Source organism: Vulpes vulpes, chromosome 7 (genome assembly GCF_048418805.1).
Source record: "Vulpes vulpes isolate BD-2025 chromosome 7, VulVul3, whole genome shotgun sequence".
NCBI classification, from domain to species: Eukaryota; Metazoa; Chordata; class Mammalia; order Carnivora; family Canidae; genus Vulpes; species Vulpes vulpes.
The window spans coordinates 48,183,916-48,204,806 of NC_132786.1; positions in this window are offsets into that span (position 1 = coordinate 48,183,916).

Genomic DNA, 20,891 nt, shown 5'->3' on the forward strand with positions numbered 1-20,891 from the left:
TAAATATTAATCCCACTTAGTTGGAAGCTTTTAGAAGTGACAGCAATGCCCCTTCCAACAAGATCTTCCCCCCACAAATGCCCCTTCCAACAAGATCGTCCCCCCCAAAAAAAGATCAATCTGAAGTTTGCTGAAAAGTCAACAAATAATATTTCATTCATTTATGTCAGGTTTATGCAAATTCTGGTTTATTTGGGCTGTTTTGCTTTTAAAAATCTAAGCTGGATTACTTAAAGTGTGTATTATCCAAAAATGTTTGACGTTTTTTAATGCTCAATTAATTTGTTTCTTGTAAGAAACATAAAACTAACACATGACCTAAAAATGAATTATAAAGAAATTCAAAGTGCTTAGGTTAGCAAACCAGAGCCCAGTGGAGCTGTTATTCACAACATTTATCCCATCAAAAGATGCGTATTACTTCAACCTACATACATTTATTTTCTACATTTCCCTACTTTGATTCACAGTCATCTCTCTGACATCTATCGTATAGGCATGGTATAACCAAAATGAAACAATTTATAAAGCTCAATCCAGAGTCCAAAATCATATTTTAACAAGATGTTTGATGCCTTTTTTTTTATTATTTTCTCAGAAAGATAAAGTGAGACTGACAGATTAGAATTTAGGTCATTCATTGTCAGTCATTCACTAAGCCACAAACATTGAGGTATTGCACCCTCTACCACCTAACCCAGATTATATTAAACAGTCTGGAATGTAAGCGAAACAGAAGGTGTGTCCTCTGTCTCTGCAGTACAAGCAATAAAATGTATCTTCTAAACAAACACCCAGTAAAGTTGGTATACAAGTTTTGTATAGGTATTTTCAGCAAGTAGACCATTAACGGCCAATCATCCCAAATTTCCCTTCTAAAGAAATTGAAGGCAATTAAAAGATGAAAATCCACCAACTCAATCATCAAAAGGATACCCCACAAGTAGATCTTGGCTTCAGAAGACATGAACCACTCCCAGCACATACAGATCTTTTCCCTTTTGATAGGCCATTAACCTGCCCTGGTGGAAGAAAATCTCTGTGTTGCATACTGCTTTGAACATTTTACCTTGAATGTTAGAAACTAGTAGTCCTTCAATATCTAGTAAATAACATATCATCAATCAACACTAGCGATGAAAGTCAAGTATGAAAAGGCACTAAAACATTCTGCATTTATAAGAAGTGAGCAACCATCCATCATTTGTCTCTGACACTCAAGTAGCAACTACACCAACCTGAGGTTGGGGGACAGGTGGGGGGAAGATGAAGCTTCAAAATAAGCACTATCCAAACCAATAAGTTGCTTGGTGGGGGCGGGGGGGGGGAGATTTTCTTTTAAAAAAAGTAGCAAACATCAACCAATCTTTACATAGTAAATTTTATTTTTCACTAGGGATTATGAATGTACAATATGCAGAAGACAGAGTCCTTGCCTCAAATGTCATTAGCTAATCATCACTGTGAACCATCCTTCGTTTCTGATACAACTTATTAATGAGCCCATAATGATACACTGTTCGAGCTACAAAAGATTTTCTAATCTCAGAAATCTCATTCTAACTCCAGCAAACACCTGTAATTGATAAATTACTACACAAGCCATAGTTAGAAGTGTGGCCATTACAGGTAAAATTTGTATCACCAATGCACATCTAAAATAATACAGGAAATGTAATGGTCTGTAATCCAGTTTTAAACCATTTCTGAGTTGTGAACTAGAAGAGTGCTACAAAAACCCATTATATTTATAGATTAAGGGAGGAAATATTAGATTGTCAACATTTCAAGCTGCAAATCTGTGTTTAAAAAAAAAGACATTTCAAAGCAATGAAATAGACCATGACTCCATTTGTATTTATTGTGTTCACTTTTCAAACTCACTGAAAGGACATGACTGAGAAATTTCCTGTGATTTCTGCAGGAGAAAAAAAAATATACCTGCCATTCAACTCTGAGTATATTTCCCTTCAAAATGCCTGGAACATATTCATGCTTTATCCATTACCTAAATCCTTGCAATATGTAATCCACAGTAAGCCAGAGAAGCTGAAGATGAGCTTTTTTAAGGACAGAATCAAAGGAATTTATGAGGCTGGTTCTACTTATGGTGAGAATAGTTGGCTTAAGACCAGACACCTAGAGTTCTTACCTGCAAAGACAGGACACATCAAGGAAGTAGATGCTAAAGGAGATGCTTGACCTTGGGCCAGGAGAGATAATAGATCCAGAGAACAAAAGACAAGCTATTGAGCCAAAAGGCCTATGGGCCGATCAATCTTTTATTATAAAAGTGAGACATTTCATATATAAGCACATTTGTGAACAGGAAGACAAAAAGGAATTTCCACTCCCAGATTTGGGGATAGACTGGAGTGAAGGCAAATAATTAGAAATAGAAGAACTTTTTTTAGAGAAAGAAAAAAAAAAGAAACTTCTTCAGAAAAGAATTTGAAAATGCTTTGAGTCAAAAGGGGATAACACATAGTGGAATTTCACTACAACAAGGACAATTTAGTGAAGAAAAAAAAAACATCTAGAGTCAACCAGTAGCCTTCCTAACACTTAGAAGAAGTGAAGAGATCTGATTTCCATGATGAATACGTGGCACTCAGGATGAGCCATTCAAGGTGAAAGGCAAAAACTAATTAATCAACTGATTTATATTAATGTTTTATTCTTTGAAAAGTAAGTGTATCATAACACTTCAAAGTATAAGTTTTCATTCGAACCAGAGCAGAAAGGACTCTAGTGCAATTATCTTATGAACTACTCGAAAACACTGTGGCTTTGTGTTAAAAGGTGCAAATGCACTCAGTTCGGAGGGTGGCTCCATAAAATTAGGGGAGTAAAAACTGTTGCCTGTTCGACATTTTCTCCAGGCCTCTGTTGTAAATAAAAACATAGGGAGGAGAACCTGTTTAAAGTTTTTGGTCTAGTCATTTCAGTCAAATTAATTTGACATAAACCAGAACTCTGAAGCTAATAAATAGAATTTCTCCCTTCATTACTTTTGTTAATTTCTGGAGGAAAATCAATGAAATGGATTATTTTCTCCCATGACTTCCTATAAGCTGTGCCAAGAAAAAATAAACAGACATAATCATATCTTCTCCTAAGGAGGATAAATACAAAGTAGATATCTCGACTTCTGCAATTTGAGTCACACAAATGGCTCTTAAGAAAGACCATAGTCTATTAATGAACACTGGATTAGAATTTTTTTTACTTTTAATAAGGTTCCTGGGCTTCAGCACTGTTGATATTGCGGGCCATGTGATTCTTTTCACTCCTGGATTTGGAGACAGATTGTTCTGTGCATTGTAGGATAGTTACCAGGATCCCTGCTCCTACCCCATATGGGCACTCGTACTCTCCCCCTTTGTGACAACTAAAACTTGCCAAATGTCTCCTATAGGACAAAATCACCCCAGCTGAAAACCATTATTTTTCACCAAGATTTATACTAATGATGCAAAAGCAATGATGGGTAAAACTGTTGGGGGACCTTAACACAGATCAAACAGTAGCACTTTACTTTTATTACAAATCCCTTATGCTTTCATCTGAATGACAAAGGATATTTGGGTTATAAAATTACAATTGTAATTAAGGAGATAAAATGCAGAACAGTGATGTGCCGGGGAGGTCCTCCCCACACTGATCCCAAATCAGATCCCAAAATGCCTCACCTGCTCCCCCTACTCCCTCACCCTCAAGAACAAAAGGACATGGATTTGGGACATGGATTCTTACTCAGACCCTGACGGATTATTGTTTGAGAGATTGCTTCCAAGAGTAATCTGAAGGAAAGCGAGCAAACAGAATAGGGAAGGAGAAAGAGCCAAGTAGGAAGTGGTGGTTGGTTGGTTGGTTGGTTGGTTGGTTGGGAGAAGGAGCAAGTGAGCAGGGAGGGGCAGAGGGAGAAGGAGAGAGAATCTTAAGCAGGCTCAACACACAGCATGAGCCCGATGTGGGGCTCGATCTCACCACCCTGAGATCATTACCTGAGTCAAAATCAAGAGTCTGATGCTTAACCAACTGAGCCACCCAGGTGCCCCAGGTTTAGTTGTAATCTAGTTTCAGCCTGATCCTAGGAAAGCTCTGTAAAGTCGACGATGCACCTCAGAGAAGGTTCTGCCTAGAGTACCTCCTGCTTGGGGGCAAGAGGCTGGCCCCTTATGCCACATCACTCAGCCAATGGCTGCAGGTCACCGAGCATGCACAGAACCTTCTGGGGAAATCAGATCCTTCATAAAGGCTGAAGCTGTCAATGGCCATGGCAGTTAGAAGATGGCAGCTCCAGTACAGCAAAGGGACCTGAGGCACCAGTAATGTCCAGTACAGATCACTTGCTCCAACAGGAAACAAACAAATGCAAAACTACCTCCTGATACCCAAGGGGAGTTCTCAGTAGGACTTCTCACTGCGGAGGCTTGGAGGGATATCCTTTCTGTGCTATTTACTGCTGAGCACCTCATTGGAAGTTGAGAGCCCCAGCCTGCCATGCAAGAAGCTGTGTGATAATCTGGCATGCATTTATAAAAGAGAAACGACAGGCACTACACATTCAGCAAGAAATTTTAAGAGAAGACAATTTGATTAGTCTTCTGATTATGGTAATATTTTTCTCATTACAATTTACATAATTACATATTATCCTTCACAATGATAATTATAGAATCTTTTGGAACTAAATAGGCAAGTGTGTATCTTCATTTTGGTGGTGAATAACTTCTAAAATTTTGTTTGTAGGAAAAAACCAATGAAAATGCCACAAAGTTATTTTTTGCTATTTCATTAGATTTGATAACCCTGTTGAATACCAAAATGAGACATTTTCCCCTTTAATTTGCTTTAGAATGTTTTCCATAAGTATTTAAATAATACAACAATTCTTAAATTTTGAAATCTCAGGAGATCCCCCTTTACATTTTTAAAAAGTATTGAGAACCACAAAAGCTTTTGTTTATGTGGATTATCATATGACAATATTTACTGTGTTAGAAATTAATACTGGGAACATTTTAAATACTGTTTTTATTTAGAGACAGCAGTAACAACCTATCACATGTTAAAATATATAATATACTCTCTTACAAAATACCCCAATTTTCCCAAAAAGGTAAGTGAGAAGAATGGCCTTGGTTTACATTTTGCAAATCTCTTTAAGTGTCTGACCTAATAGAAGAACTGAAAAGCTGGTTTGGTTAAAGCATATCAACAAAGTCATCCTCACACATACATGTATGAAAAAAGGAGAAGAGTATTTTAATTGCCTTTCCAGATAATAGTGAATACTCTTATTTACTAATGCACCAAACATTGACAACTAATATAGTTGGGTTTTTTTAAGATTTTATTTATTTATTCTTGAGAGATACAGAGAGAGGCAGAGACACAGGCAAAGGGAGAAGCAGGCGCCATGCAGGGATCCTGATGTGGGACTCGATCCCGAGACTCCAGGAACAGGCCCTGGGCTGAAGGCAGCGCTAAACCACTGAACCACCCGGGCTGCCCTAATATAGTTTTTAAAGAACAGTTACAGTGTGGAATCTGGAACCATTCTCAATGAACTTTGCATACTTCATTAAAATCCTTTGCTCTATTTTACAACTTGAATGGATCATTTTTTACCTTAGGCCAGATTTTGTAATGTTATGCATTGCTGTGTGGAAAAGACCGGTTTCTGAAGATATGTAGATCAGCCAAGTATTAACACATTCCATTAGTCCAGAAAAAAAAATCACTTAATATTATAACTGATCTTTTAAAAAAGGCTTGCATTTTATTCATTTCTTTTAATTCCAGTACAATTAATGTACTGTTGTATTAGTCTCAGGTGTAAAATAGAGTGATTCACCAATTCTATGTATTACTAAGTACTCATCACATGAAGTGTGCTCTTAACCCCCCTCACTTATTTTACCCATCCCTGACCCACCTCCCCTCTGATAACCATCAGTTTGTTCTCTATAGTTAAGAGTCTTTGTCTCTTTTTTCTTTGCTCTTTTGTTTTGTTTCTTAATTCTGCATATGAGTGAAATCATATGGTATTAGTCTTTCTCTGACTAATTTATATCACTTAGCATTATACCCTCCAGATTTATTCATGTCATTACAAATGCAAGATTTCATTTTTTAACACTAAGTAATATTCCAGCGTGCATATATATATACACACTATGTATATATAAACACTATATATATATATATATATATATACACACACACCAATGTGTATATATACCATTTATTTACCATTTCATCTATCAGTGGATACTCGTGCTGCTTCCATAATGTAGCTATCGTAAATAAAGCTGCAATAAATAGAGGGGTGTATACGTCTTTTCAGATTAGTGTTTTTGTATTCTTTAGTAAATACCCAGTAGCAGTCTTACTAAATCATATGGTAATTTTATTTTAATTTTTATAGGAAATTCTATACTATTTTCCACAGAGCCTACACTAGTTTGCATTCCTACCAACAGTACAAGAGGGGTCCTTTTACTTCACATTCTCACCAACACATGATGTTTCTTGTATTTTTTTGTTTTAATAATTCTGAGAGATATGAGGTGATATTGCATTGTGGTTTTATTTGCATTTCCCTCAGCATTAGTGATGTTGAACACCTTTTTATATGACTGTTGGCCCTCTGTATGTCTTCTTTAGAGAAGTGCCTTTTCATGTCCTCTGCTCATTTTTAATTATATTATTGATTTTTTGATGTTGAGTTTTATAAGTTCTTTATATATTTTGGATACTAAGCCCTTATCAGATATATCACTGCAAATATCTTTTTCCACTCAGTACACTGTTTTTTGTTTTGCTAATTCTTTTGCTGTGCAGAAGCTTTTTATTTTAATGGAATCCCCCCCAGAAAAAAAAAATTAATGGAATCCCAATAGTTTTTGTTTGTTTGTTTGTTTCCTTTGCCTCAGGATACATCTAGAAAGAAGTTGCTACAGTCAATGTCAAAAAGGTTACTGCTTGTGTCCTTCTCTTGGAGTTTTATGGTTTCATGTTTCATATTTAGGAATTTCATCCACTTTGAGTTTATCTTTGTGTACGGTATAAGAAAGTGGTCTAGTTTTATTCTTTTACATGAAGCTATCAAGTTTTCACACACCATTGGTCAGAGAGACTGTTTTTTCCTGCATTGTATAATCTTGCCTCCTTTGTCAAAGACGAATTGACCATATAATCATAGATTTATTTCTGGGCTCTGTATTGTATTCCATTGTCGTTTGTGTCTATTTTTGTGCCAGTACCATACTGTTTTGATTATACAGCTTTGTAGTATATCTTGAAATCTGGGGTTGAGATACCTCTAGTATTTTTCTTTTTTAGATATGCTTAATTTTACTGTTTTTGTGCTTCCTACTTTTCTTACTTCTGCTTATGGTCTTTCCTTTCCACTCAAAAAATCCCCTTTAACAGATGCTGTAAGGCTGGTTTCATGTGATGAGTTTCTTTAACTTTTGTTTGTCTAGGAGACCATTTATCTCTCTTTCAATTTTGAATAATAGCTTTGCTGGGTAGAGGATTCTTGGTTGCAGTGTTTTCCTTTCAGCATTTTGAATAGCTTTATGCCACTCTCTTCTGGCCTGCAGTCTTTCTGCTGAAAAAATCCACTGATAGCCTTAAGGGGTTTTTCATGTATGTAGCTGTTTTCTTTCCTCTGGTGCTTTTAAAATTCTCTTTTTATTACTACTTTTTGAGATTTTCAGTACTATGTGTCTTGCTATGGACTTCCTTGGGTTGATATTGTTTGGGGCTCTCTGTGCTCCCTGGATCTAGATTTCTGTCCCTTCCCCAGATTTGACAAGTTTTCAGCTATTATTTCTTTAAATTAATTTTCCCCCTTTTCTCTCTCTTCTTCTAGGATCCCCATAATGCAAATGTTTTTATACCTGAAGGTATCACTGAGTTCCCTTAATCTAATCTTATTTTTATTATTTTTTTTCCTCCTGTTCAGCTTTATTCCTTTACATTACTGTGTCTTGAGGTCACACTATTCCATTCTCCTGCTTCCTCTAGTCTGTTATTAATTCCCTCTAGTGCACTTTTAATTTCAGCTAGAGTTCTTCATTTTTTGTTAGTTCTTTTTCATGTTTTCTATCTCGTTGTTGAGGGTCTCACTAAGATTCTCCATCCTCTTTCTCAAGTCCAGTGAGTAACGTTATAATCACTACTTTAAGTTCTCTATCAGGCATATTACTTATAGGCATTTCATTTAGCTCTCTTGCCATGATTCTGTTCTATTCTTTTATTTGGGACCTAGTCCTTTGTCTCCTTATTTTGTCTAACTCTCTGTGTCTGTTTCTATGGTTTAGGAAAGTCAACTATGTCTCCTTCATAAGTGCTGGCCTTATGAAGAAGAGGTCCTGTAGTGCCCTGCAGTGCAGTGTTCCCTTTTCTCCAGAAAGTGGAACTTCAGGGGTATCCCCTCTGTATGTTGCATATGCCCTACTGTTGTGGCTGAGTCATGTTTGTCTTCAGCCTAGTGGTCTGCAATTGCTCTCTTTGCCCTGTGGGCAAGGTTTGGTACCTATGCTGTTAATGAGGCAGGCTGAGGCTGTCTTGAGCTTGTTTGGGTAAGACAAGGCATTTTCCAGAGCTGCAACTTCAGTGAACTACAGGGTGCTCTCTCTGTGTCATCCCTGGAGAAGTTTTTGTTGGTGGATGGGTCCTGCATTCAGACAAGATGTCTTCCCCTGCCCAATGCTGGGGCCCCAGTGGGACTACTCTGTGTGGTTATCTTCTCCTCTTCCCAGTGCAAGAGTTCCTTTGGAGCCTCTATCAAGGCTGTTTGCATGTTGTCATGCTTGTTATGCTATGGTGGATGTCCTCCTGCAAAGGTTGTGTTGGATGGGGCATGTCCATAGGAGAACATGGGAACAGGGCATAGTGTTAGCAAGGTTTGCAAGGTCTGCTGTAGGAGGTGACCTGTAACTGCTTTGGAAAACTGAGGAGAGTGAGAGAGGCAGGTCCTAGGACTATGCAGGGGCAAGGTGTGCTGTTAGCAAGCCAGATGGAGAGTAAACACTCTCTATGTGCTTAGCTGGTTTCCCATAGATGTTAGCGTATCTAGGCTGGGGGACAGGGAAGGGAAATGACACTTGCCAGCTCTTTTGTTCTTGGAGAAGTCTCCTAAAGATTCCTGCCCCTCCATCACATGCTCTGAGATTAGTAAAGAAATCTTCCCATATACCCCAGGCACTTCTCAAACTGCTGTTTTTATGCTGTGGAGGTTATTTGTTATGCTGTCTCTTTAAGGGCAGGGACTCAGTTTCCTCTTGCCCTCCACCTGAGAGCCCAGCCACTGATTTTTAAAGTTCCAGGTTTAACCCCCACCGATTGTAAAAACTGGCAAAGATAAACCCCTCTGGTTTTCAAAGCCTAATATTATGGAAATTTGTCTCTCCAGTGTGGGTCTTTATGCCTGGGGTGCCTGGCATGGGATATACTCCTCTTACTTCCCCACATGCAGTGTCCCTCCTTCTGTGGGCCATCTCATGGGTCAGTTTGATTCCTGGCTACATCTTCACCCTTCTTACCCTTTACAACGTGGCCTCTTCTCCACATTTAGCTGTGGAGAGGCTGCCCTGCCAGAATTTGGGACATTTTCTGCATTATTTACATTAATGTGGGTGTTATCCGGGTGTATCCATGGGATGAGCTGAGCTTGGGATCTTCTACTCCACCATCTTCTCCACAAGTCCCTTAATGAGCAACATCTTATCAGAAAATCTGTAAATACAGGAAGCAGTCAAGAAGTTTTCCAAACTTCTAATTTTCACTGGTAATAAACATTATTATTTGTCTTCCTTGAGATGACACATTTAATCCATTCATTTTAAAGAACCATCTACTAAATACACAAGGCTGATTAGCTGTAGTTCATTAGTCATTCTTCCAAATAAAAATTGTGTTCCATGAAAAAAGGAGCTGGTTCAGACTGCACCTCAAATACTTGCTTGAGGACTTCTACTCAGGACAGCCAGCATGATTTCAGTAAGCAGTTAGAAGTGCAAGCTCATGGGTACTTCCCATTTCTTCCCACAAAAATATTTAGAAAGACATGTATGCAGCGATTGAAATTAATAAAATTAATAATTTTTACTCTGCATCAAAAATATTCCTAAACTAGCTAGTGTGTGTGTGTGTACGCATGCGTGTGCATGCATTTAATGCACGTGTATTAATCACAACAATCTGGTGCCACTACCTTCATCTGTGCTAAGGTGACAGCAGTTTCACCCACCTCTGTTTTTGTATCACTAGTATAAATATTCATGAAAGAGCCACATCGTATCTTAGTATTACCATGAAAATAGTTTTGACTTACAGATCCCCTGAAAGCTACTCACAGAAACCTTCAGAGGGATCATAGGTCACACTTTCAGAACCACTGTAGGAGAGAAACAAATCAGGGCTCCTGGGTGGCTCAGTTGGTTAAGTGTTTGCTTTCCGCTCAAGTCATGATCCCAGGGTCCTGGGATCCATCCTGAGATAGAGCCCGCATCAGGCTCCCTGCTCAGTGGGGAGCCTGCTTCTCCTTTTCCCTCTTTTCCTAGTCCCCCTGCTTGTGTTCTCTCTCTCTCAAATAAATCTTTAAAAAAAAAAAAAGATAAACCTTCAGTGATATTTTTCTATGATTCCCTTGCATTTTTATGTATTGGCTTTCTGCCTAAGGGCGACTCCAACAGGAGTTGGACATTAGAGTTGAGGAAAACTCACATGGTAGAGGTTTATCTCAAACCACCAGGACCACAATCTCAGGAACCCCTTCTTTCTTATCTTTTCCTCTTAATCTCAGATGTGTTTATGGAGAACTGATTTCAAATGGTGCAAATCTGGGCCCTGGATGGGAAAAGAGAAGATGAGAAACAAAATATCTAGGAGGGATTTATTGGGGGGTTGGAGATAGTGAAGTTTGGAGTAACTGTGCAGAGCTTTTTTTTAAATATCTCAAATAAATTAAGTAAAAAATTAATTATTCAATGAAATTATTTCTGTGGTCCCTTCCCCTTCTTCAACTCCTTGACTGTAAGGAATGGAAACATACACTGCAGTCCAGTTTGTAGATAATCACCTTTCTCATCACTGGAGTTCATTACTGATTAAAATCTCAGTAGGGCCGACGAAACACTTGGGTATGGAAAAGTCATTTTACATCCTTTTAATCAAGCATTGCATACATTACAGCTATCTATAGAAAGCAGAAGGAGCCTTAAGGAAATGTCTTCATATCACATGCAGGGACAATTAATCCCCAAAAGACCATTTGAATACTCCATGTACTGCCAACACAACCATTCCAGAGATTTTCATTAAACTTTCACTATATATGGAGGAGGGGGGAGCTGTCTGTGTGGAATTTATCTTTTTGAAATATTGTGAATTCCTATTTGACCTAGTCTGATGCCTTGCTATGCCCTAGTAGGTCTTTCAGTTGATCTCCATGCCAAATCCATCCACTGTGTAGTGTTTTAGTTATCTCTGCTTCATTGCACACTGGAAAAAAATGTATGCAGAATCTTGGGCAAACTACTATACCAAGATTTGTAACATTTGTGCTGTGGATTACATCTTAAAGTGGTTTTGAAGACAAAGCATCCTATTGGGGAATTATGTGAAGCCAAATAATGAGAAAGACTCATGAATCTACAATTAATAAATTCTGTATAAAATCAAATGAAGAATGCTAAATTATAATGAAAATGTGTGAAATTGTTTACTACTTGTATACAGATAATACTACAATATTGGTAAAGAGGAATATTTTGTATAGCCAAGTCTAAGTAGAAGTCTTGAGATTTAAAGGTTATGCTTTCTGATATTAAACAACCCCTTGTGATCTATAGAGCCACTTATTAAAGAATTTAAGAGAAAAAGTTCCTTAATAAATAATGTTAAATAGACTTTAACTTTTAATCCCCAGAATTCTTCATGTTTATCTAACTGATAGATGCAGGGAAAGCTCACTTTAGTTTAAGGGGTTTTTTGGCTTTTGGTTTTTGATTTTTTTTTATGCTTTGACCTTTTTACATATATTAAGAAAAGTGGAAGGGCAGCCCGGGGGCTCAGCGGTTTAGCACCACTTTCAGTCCAGGGAGTGATCCTGGAGACCCAGGATGGAGTCCCATGTCGGGCTCCCTTCATGGAGCCTGCTTCTCCCTCTGCCTGTGTCTCTACTTCTCTCTCTCTCTCTCTCTCTCTCTGTGTGTCTCTCATGAATAAATAAATAAAATCTTAAAAAAAAAAAAAGAAAAAGAAACGTGGGAGAACAGTGTCACTTTTCATTTGATTTAGATAAAGATTAGTTTTTCTTAAAGTTAGTTGGATGGATTCAGTGGATGGATTAGTTATCCATTTCAGAAACAAAGTGTTGATACTAGAATTATTCATAAATATCTCTTTTCTACCTTACAATATAATTTGAGAATGAAAACTAACCTATAGAACTTCATATATGTCTAACATTAAACATATATATTTAACAAATTAAGTAGAACCATAATATATATAATATATAATATATATGTAAAGCATATTAAGCTCTGTTGCATTTTTTATTTATACTTGATACTATTATTCCAATTCTGTTAGATACAAACTGTCTTACTTGAATCTTTCAATATTGTGGGTCTTTATGATCTCTCTGTAGAATTAAATCTCTATCCTAACTAAACATTCTTCAGCTATTCTCTAAAGGTCTCACTGAAATTGATTCAACAAGGAGGACTATCACAAATTTGTAGATGGATGATCACAATAGCCTCTAGAGTATTCTTCTAAAGGAACCTACAGATAGTTCCTAAAAGCCTCTCATTATCCTAAGAGGGTGAAATCTATCTTATTGGTTCCTTATGAATATTATTTAAAGGGAAGAAACTCTACTGAGTTAACCACTATGTTACTAAAATAACTGAGCAGTTCAAGAAATACAAATGCCTTTAATCAGGGATATTAATAATTTATATCATATTACTTGACTCTGAATAGCTTTGTAAAGTTGATAAAATAGTATTTCCTCTAGTAGATCAATATTTCTGCAGTTATATCTTGTCACAAGCAGAAAACACAGAAAACAATGATTACTCCTCTCTGATCCTCTATGCTATCAAAATCCAATTAGTGAAATCATGTCAAAAATATAAACCATGATATTTCAACATTCAACTGGTTTTGACTTACCAAATCATCAATTTCAATTTAATAATTTCTAAATGAAATGTGACCTAATCTAGGAAGCCTGGGTGGCTCAGCGGTTAAGCCCCTGCCTTCAGCTCAGGGCATGATCCTGGAGTCCCAGGATCAAGTCCCACACGGGCTCCCTGCATGAAGCCTGCTTATCCCTCTGCCTATGTCTCTGCCTTTCTCTCTCTCTGCATCTCTCATGAATAAATAAATAAAATCTTGAAAGAAAAAGAAAGAATGAAAGAAAGAAAGAAAGAAAGGTAACCTAATTTCAATAATTTTTTGCTTTATTAAGAGCATTTCATGCTATCATCAAAAGGAACTTGCCTTAAAACAGTGGATTAAGGATGCATGTCCTTGACCCAAGGCTCCCTAAAGTAAGATCCCAAACATAACTGAATAATCTATGGTTCTAGTACAAAACTGTTCACTTGCTGCTCCAAAGCTGAGAGGCCGGATTCCATCAGAGACATTAAGTGGAGTGATATAAATATCATATGACAATATTCTAGAGGACATTAACAGAATAACTGACCCTTATTATACAATATAATTAAATTAAAATACCATTTAATAAAGTAAAATTAAGATATCATCCCAAGAAAATTACAAAGGAAGGAAAGAAGATCATAAAAACTGATCATTGAACAATGAATAGTTTACACAGGACAAAATTTCATATTAAAAGTCAAAAGAGGGGATCCCTGGGTGGCTTAGCAGTTTAGTGCCTGCTTTCGGCCCAGGGCATGATCCTGAAGTCCCGGGATCGAGTCCCACATTAGGCTCCTGCATGGAGCCTGCTTGTCCCTCTGCCTGTGTCTCTGCCTCTCTCTCTCTCTCTCTGTCTTTCATGAATAAATAAATAAAATCTTTTAAAAAAAAAAGTCAAAATAATGAGATTTTCACCTTAGTGCTGCTCTCAAAAGCAACCTGAAAATAACATCATTTCATTTTTATCTACCAAAAACATCCAACCAAGCAGAAATTGGTGTCCTTGGTTAAGTTTATATCTATCCTTTTTGGATTTTTAAAATGTATTACTTAATTTAACATGGCTGGTCCTGTCTCTCTTGACTCATGCTCTCATTACATATTTGTCTATTCATTGTCTTTTTCTAGGCTAGGCCATTCATGCCCAATGACTAATACATTTCATTGCTACATATTTTTGAAGGAAGAGTCTATGCTCAAAATTCCTTTAGCAATGTTGTCAGCATAATGAATAATTAGAGAAATTATCAAACAGTGTCTCTTGGCATGTACTATTATTTTTTTATTATTTGTGGCAATTTTCAGATATGTGTAAAGCACATTATGTTCTTATATTCAAAATTTGACAAACAGCCATATGTTTGTTTTCAATTTTGCCTTATAGGCACCAAAAAGCGCCCTACCTTTTCACTCTTCTTGTATTTTTGTTCCTTTTTTAATGTAAGCCTATTTTGTTCTCAGATTGCCAAGTCCAATTTTGTATAAAAGACCATGCAACACATATACACACCCCACACACATAAACACATAATCATCATCATCATCATCATCATCATCAATGTGTTCTGTAGGAACAGAATAAGGAGTAGGGTATGAATATTATAAAAGAGATACTTTCATTATTTATAGATATTATTTCACTATTTGTATTATTTTATTATTTGTCTAGCTGCTCAATCCAAGAAAGTAAATTTATATATATAAAAAGTTACAAGAATTCTTTAAAGTAGCCAGATTCAGTGTCATCATATAAAAATCAGTATTTTTCCAACAATCTACTAATTACCAACTAGAAAATATGACAGAGGAAAATAATTATATTCACGATACCAATAAAAAAACAGAAAATGAGAAATAATCCCAATGAGAAAAGAAGTCTAATAAACAAGGTTATAAAATTTTGTTGTATATGTCTAAAAAAGATAGGAGAAATGGAAATGGGTGCAAATATTATGGTTGACAAAACTCAATATTATATAAAATCAGTTCTCTCAATTTAAATAATAAATTTCATGCAATTTTAAATCCCAAATGGAATTTTTCTAAGCTGCTTGACAAATTATTCTCAGATTTATCTATAATAGATAACTATAGTTTAAAAAAAAGTTGAAAAAATTGTTAAAAACAAGTACAGTAAGTGACATGACCCACCACATATCTAAATAAAGCTCCAAGAATTAAATAATAAATGAATTGATAGATGAACAATAAACCCACGTGAATATATGGATTTAGATGATGATAAAGGTAGCAAGTGAGTAGAAATAGTCTGGACTAACTTCACAAATCGTAATGAGATAATTAACATTTCATTTGGGAAACAAGAATACCTCTAATTCATACTATACTCAAATAAAAGTCTTATTGTTTTAAAAGTTAAAAATCATAGCAAAACTATAATAGTATAAGTAAAGGACACAGAAAAGTATATTTATAATCTTGAGATAAAGGGGCACCTGAGTGGCTCAGTCAGTTAAGCATCTGCCTTCAGCTCAAGTCATGATCCCAGGGTCCTGGGATCAACCCCACCTCTGGCTTCCTGCTCAGTGGAGGAGCGGGCTTCTCCCTTTCCCTCACTCCCAGCTTGTGCTCTCTCACTATCTCTGTCTCTCTCAAATAAATAAAATCTTTTTTAAAAATCTTGAGATAAGAAGGTCTTTAAAGTTACAACCAAAACTTAGAAATCATGACAAAAGACAAAAATCACTGATAAATTGTACGGTCAAAAAATTAAGTTATATAAGAAAAATAACACCATTCAAAAATGTTAAATCATAAGTGAGAAATCAGCAAAAACTCTTTGGAATGTGCATAACAGACAAATAATAAATGTCAAAAAATAAAAGCTTCTGCAAATCACTAAGCAAAAATATAGCCCAATAGAAGAAGGTAATATCCACTCAACAATTGGGTTTTGCACCAGCTTCAGACAGATTATCTCAAGTCTATGGATTTCAATTATGTATATAACAAATATATATACATATGCTAGAATCAATTACATGTCGTGATACATTATATACATTACAACCAATTCTAGGTTTAGCAGCTGCTCAAGATAACTCCAGATTCCATAATCAGTTAAATGCATGCCCAATTCTACTTAAGATGTTGCAGCCAACAGGTACCTGGGTGGCTCAGTCAGTTAAGTGCCCAACTCTTGATTTCAGCTCAGGTCATGGTCTCAGGAGCTCACGGTCTCAGGAGTCCATGCTCAGCGCAGAGTCCACTTGTCCTTCTCCCTCTGCTTCTCTCAGCCCACTCAATCTCTCTCATACACGCACACACAAATAAATAAATAAAATCTTTTTTAAAAAAGACTGTGGCCAAGACTGTCAGATCAGTCAACAATAAACAATATCTGAAAATAAATATTTATGGAAAGTCAGTTGAACATGAGCATTAATCCTTTCCAAGGACTAGCAGTGGACAATCACAAGCCAGACATAGAATCTTGGAACTGAGTCAAGGCTAGCAAGAGCATTAAGGAGTCAAGAAATGAGACAGAGTTAACTACAATGTGTATCCCTCTCTCTGCCTTGTATTCTCTGGGGATATCTTCAGGATGTAATTTCTGAATATAATTCATTTGCCTCCATGGTCCTATTTGCCAATCAATCAATAAATAATGAAGGACTTACTATGTGTCAAGAACATATTTAGTACATGACAGGAACACAAAAACAAGAGTTGACCCAATTCCTGTCCTCTGAAACAAATATTAGTGCAGAGGACAAACAATTAAAAAATTATATATGTTATAAGCACAGTGAAGGAGCACCGCGGGAACATATATCAACAGTTCCTGATCTAGTCATTGAGAAAAGAAAGAATCCTGATTGTAATCAAACAAAATTCCCCAAAACATTTAGTAGTATTAACACAAATAATGATCATGCCACAGTTAGATCATTGTGCATAATTCTCAGAATCTGGCTGTTTCTAATTTTCCTCTAAAGTTCATCATTTTGCATAAAAATGCTCGAGGGTGAGCATTTCTTTGAACTGAGTTTTAGGCTCTCCTATTGAAGAGTAAAGTGTGAAAATTCTTGGGATGCCATTTTGACCACCCAGTTCTGCAAATATCTCTCTTTGACTGATTAGAGTTCAGATCTGACACCAAAAATCTTCCAGGCCATCTGTCTTTAGATCAAATTCTTGGTTTTCTTTCTTTCCAACTCTTAACATTTGTGTATTTGCTTTACACATGAATAATGCAAACTTGGTAAAGAATCTCCTCTGGTAGGAACTTTTGTAACTCTCCAGTACAAACAGGATTAATCCTGGATGACAATTACAACAGTGAATTATTACTCAGAATATCATGAGAACAGAGTTAAATGAGGTGATGGAAACTGAAATAAATAAATCAAAATTAATGAAAAAGGAAGTAAATCTAAAAGTATAAGTAATTTGCCAAAGACACTGAACTGTATAAAAGACCAATGCAAAGGTATTGGGTAATCTAAATTGTATTTTTTAAAAAATAAGGCCTGGATGCCCAATCACCACAGGATTTTTTAAGACTTCTCTGACTGAGTTGCCTGAAACAGGATAGAGGAAAAAGCTATTGATTTACTTTTCCTGTGTCAGCCCTACACCCAAAGCCAAATGACTCTAATATACACACCAGAGTCTCATTTTAGATTCTTGCTGTATGTGTGTCATACACCAAGATGAAGATGTCCAGCAATCGTTATCTCATCTAATAACTCAACAACCACTCATTTGTCACAATTTTTAAAAATTACTTAGTTGGCTCCATTGTAGCACCATCCGTTATTTAATAAAATAATCTGATGGTAAGAGAGTAAGTTAGAAATCAATCCTTCGGAACCTAGTAAGTACTACATTTTGCCCAACTATCATTTCTTTAAATTTTAATTTAATCTCCTTGCTAACTTCACACAGACACTGAGATCCACGAGCTTGGAACAAGTGGGCAAAGAAGCTAGGTCAAAGGAAAATTCTGATCTGGAGGCCCTAGTAAGCCCTTTTCTCTTCCCAAGACAAGGGAGGCGGGGATAGTGACTGGAGCTTGTGTTTGCGGCACTCACTATCCAGGTAGAGCACTGACCTCCTTTGTCCCTTCACAACAAGGGAAAAACATTCCTGCCAGACTGTCCCAGATGGAAGTTTGGCTGTGGCCATCATCTGCCTGCCCTTGGTGCCTGCCCATTCCTCATGTCTCATTCTCCAGCTATTCTGATGATTTTATGAATTACCCAACATCCTTAATAAAATACTTTCTTGTTTAAACCAGCCAAAGTTGGTTTCTATTTCCAGCCACAAAGTACCCAGAGTAAAACGGGGAGATTTATTGGGCTCTTAGACCATTAGTGTACTATTTCCTAGATGGTACGCTACACTTATAACTTACATATATTTCTTAGGAACCAAAAGAAACTGGTAAAATAGGGCTAGATTCATTATATTGAATAGATTGGTCTCATGCTAACACCAGATTTCAGGCTGTCATAGGAATTCCATTTAATAACCCTGGAATAATCCCTGAAGTTAAATACGGTAATAAAAGAGGACCCCTTTTGGGCTATTAGATACCAGGGTTGAGCTTGAAACTTCCTGGAATTGGGTACAGTTTAGTCCAGATTCACTGGATCTTCCCCCAGCAAACCAATGCCAAAGGAAGATTTAGGTCTTTGGTACTCTGACTGTTTTTTTCATAGCCTTGTTTGTCTTCAATTTCTACTAAAATAAAAACGGTACCTGGAATGAACATTCAAGACGTTCTCATTTTAACCAGTACCGACATAAACTGAGGGAATTTATGACTTTCTCGAAGTATCTGATTTAAATTAAGGAAATTTTGGTGGGCCACTGGGGTCGGTGAAGGATCTTAAGATGGCGGGGCGAAAATTTGCTCTAAAAACCATTGACTGGGTAGCTTTTGGGGAGGTCATACCCCGAAACCAGAAGGCTATTGTCAACTCCCTGAAATCCTGGAATGAGATGCTTACCTCCAGGTTGGCTACTCTTCCTGAAAAATCACCTGCTATCGACTAGGCTTCCTACAAGTCCAATGTAACAAAGGCTGGCTTGGTAGATGACTTTGAGAAGAAGTTTAATGCCCTGAAGCTTCCTGTGCCAGAGGATAATAAATACACTGTCCAGGTGGATGCTGAGGAAAAATAAGATGTGAAAAGCTGTGCTGAGTTTTTTTTTCTCTCTCAAAGGCCAGGATTGAGGAATATGAAAAAGAGCTGGAGAAGATGAAGAACATAATTCCATTTGATCAGATGACCATTGAGGACCTGAATGAAGTCTTCCCAGAAACCTAATTAGACAAGAAGTATCCCTACTGGCCTCACAAGCCAATCGAAAATTTATAAACTTGAGTTGGGGTGAAAGCCCTGGCCCTCATGTTATAAACGTTGGGCATTAAAAATAATGATATGAAAAAAATAATAATAATTTTAAAAATAATAAATTAAGGGAATTTTGATATGAGAATCTAAAATTATTCTCCTATTTTAGTGAAAGAATACACTCATCTATGAATAGCAGCAAACCGGACCCCAGTGGCTTAAATGACAAGTCAAATATTCGATACACCAACAAAGAGTCTAACCTAGTCCTTCACCTCAACAATGCCATTAGGAACCAAGAACCTTCCAGATTCCTGCTTCACATTTTTAGCATGTGGGGTTTTCTCCCTATGACCATGGTTGCAAGATGCCCTACACTTCTAAGTATCACTTTAATATTCAAAGCAAGGAGTAAGGTGAAAGCCGCTTCCTGGAAGCATTTGCTTTTTAATCTGAAAAATGAAACTCTCCTCGGAAGCTTCTGTCTCTGTGCTATTCTCTAGAATTATGTTCTTGATCGCTTTAAGCTGGAAGGAAAGCTGGACCTTCACTATTTGCTTTCAGCGCCCTGGTGCAAGAGACAAGATATGATGGCATTCAAATGAGGGTTAAATGAGTCAATCTGCTGCATCTGTCTCGTGACACAGTTTTGTACCATGTGGGCCCAATGATTCCAAGGCCTTAATGGAAATGTGACTACAGTTTTGGTTTGTTTCTTGTTGTTATTTATCCAGCCCATAAGGACACCAAGTAAGTAAATCATAGTTCTCCTTTTGAATCACATTCTTCTTTAGCTAATTATTTATTATAGATAATTGTCTGCATTCGCTATCTATTGCTACATAGCAAATTACACCAAGTTAGCAGCTCAAAACAGCAAACCTATATTAGCTCATAGCTTCTGTGAATCAGGAATCCAGGTGTGGCTCAGCTGACTCTCTTCCCCAAGATCTCCCTCACAAGGCAACGGCCGTCGTCTGTCAGCAATGCCCGCAGTCCTGCCGAAAGGCTCAACTCAACTTGGGGGAGGACTGGCTTTCAGGCTCACTCACATGACTGCTGGCAGGATTCTGCTTCTCTCTGGTTGTTGCCAAAGGCCTCCTTTGGTTCCTTGCCACATGGGCCTTTCCTTAGTGCTGCTCAAAGCATGACACCTGGTTCCCCTCACAGGAAGACAGCAAGAGCAAGAGAGAGAAGGGAAGCAAGATGAAAACCAGAGTTTCTTTGTAAACTCATCTTGGGGTGATATCCCATAACCTTTGTCATATTCTGTGTGTTAGAAGACAGGCACTAGGTCCAATCCATACCCAACATGAGAGAATTACGTGAAGCCATGATTATTACTAGGAGGCAGGGTTTCTTGGA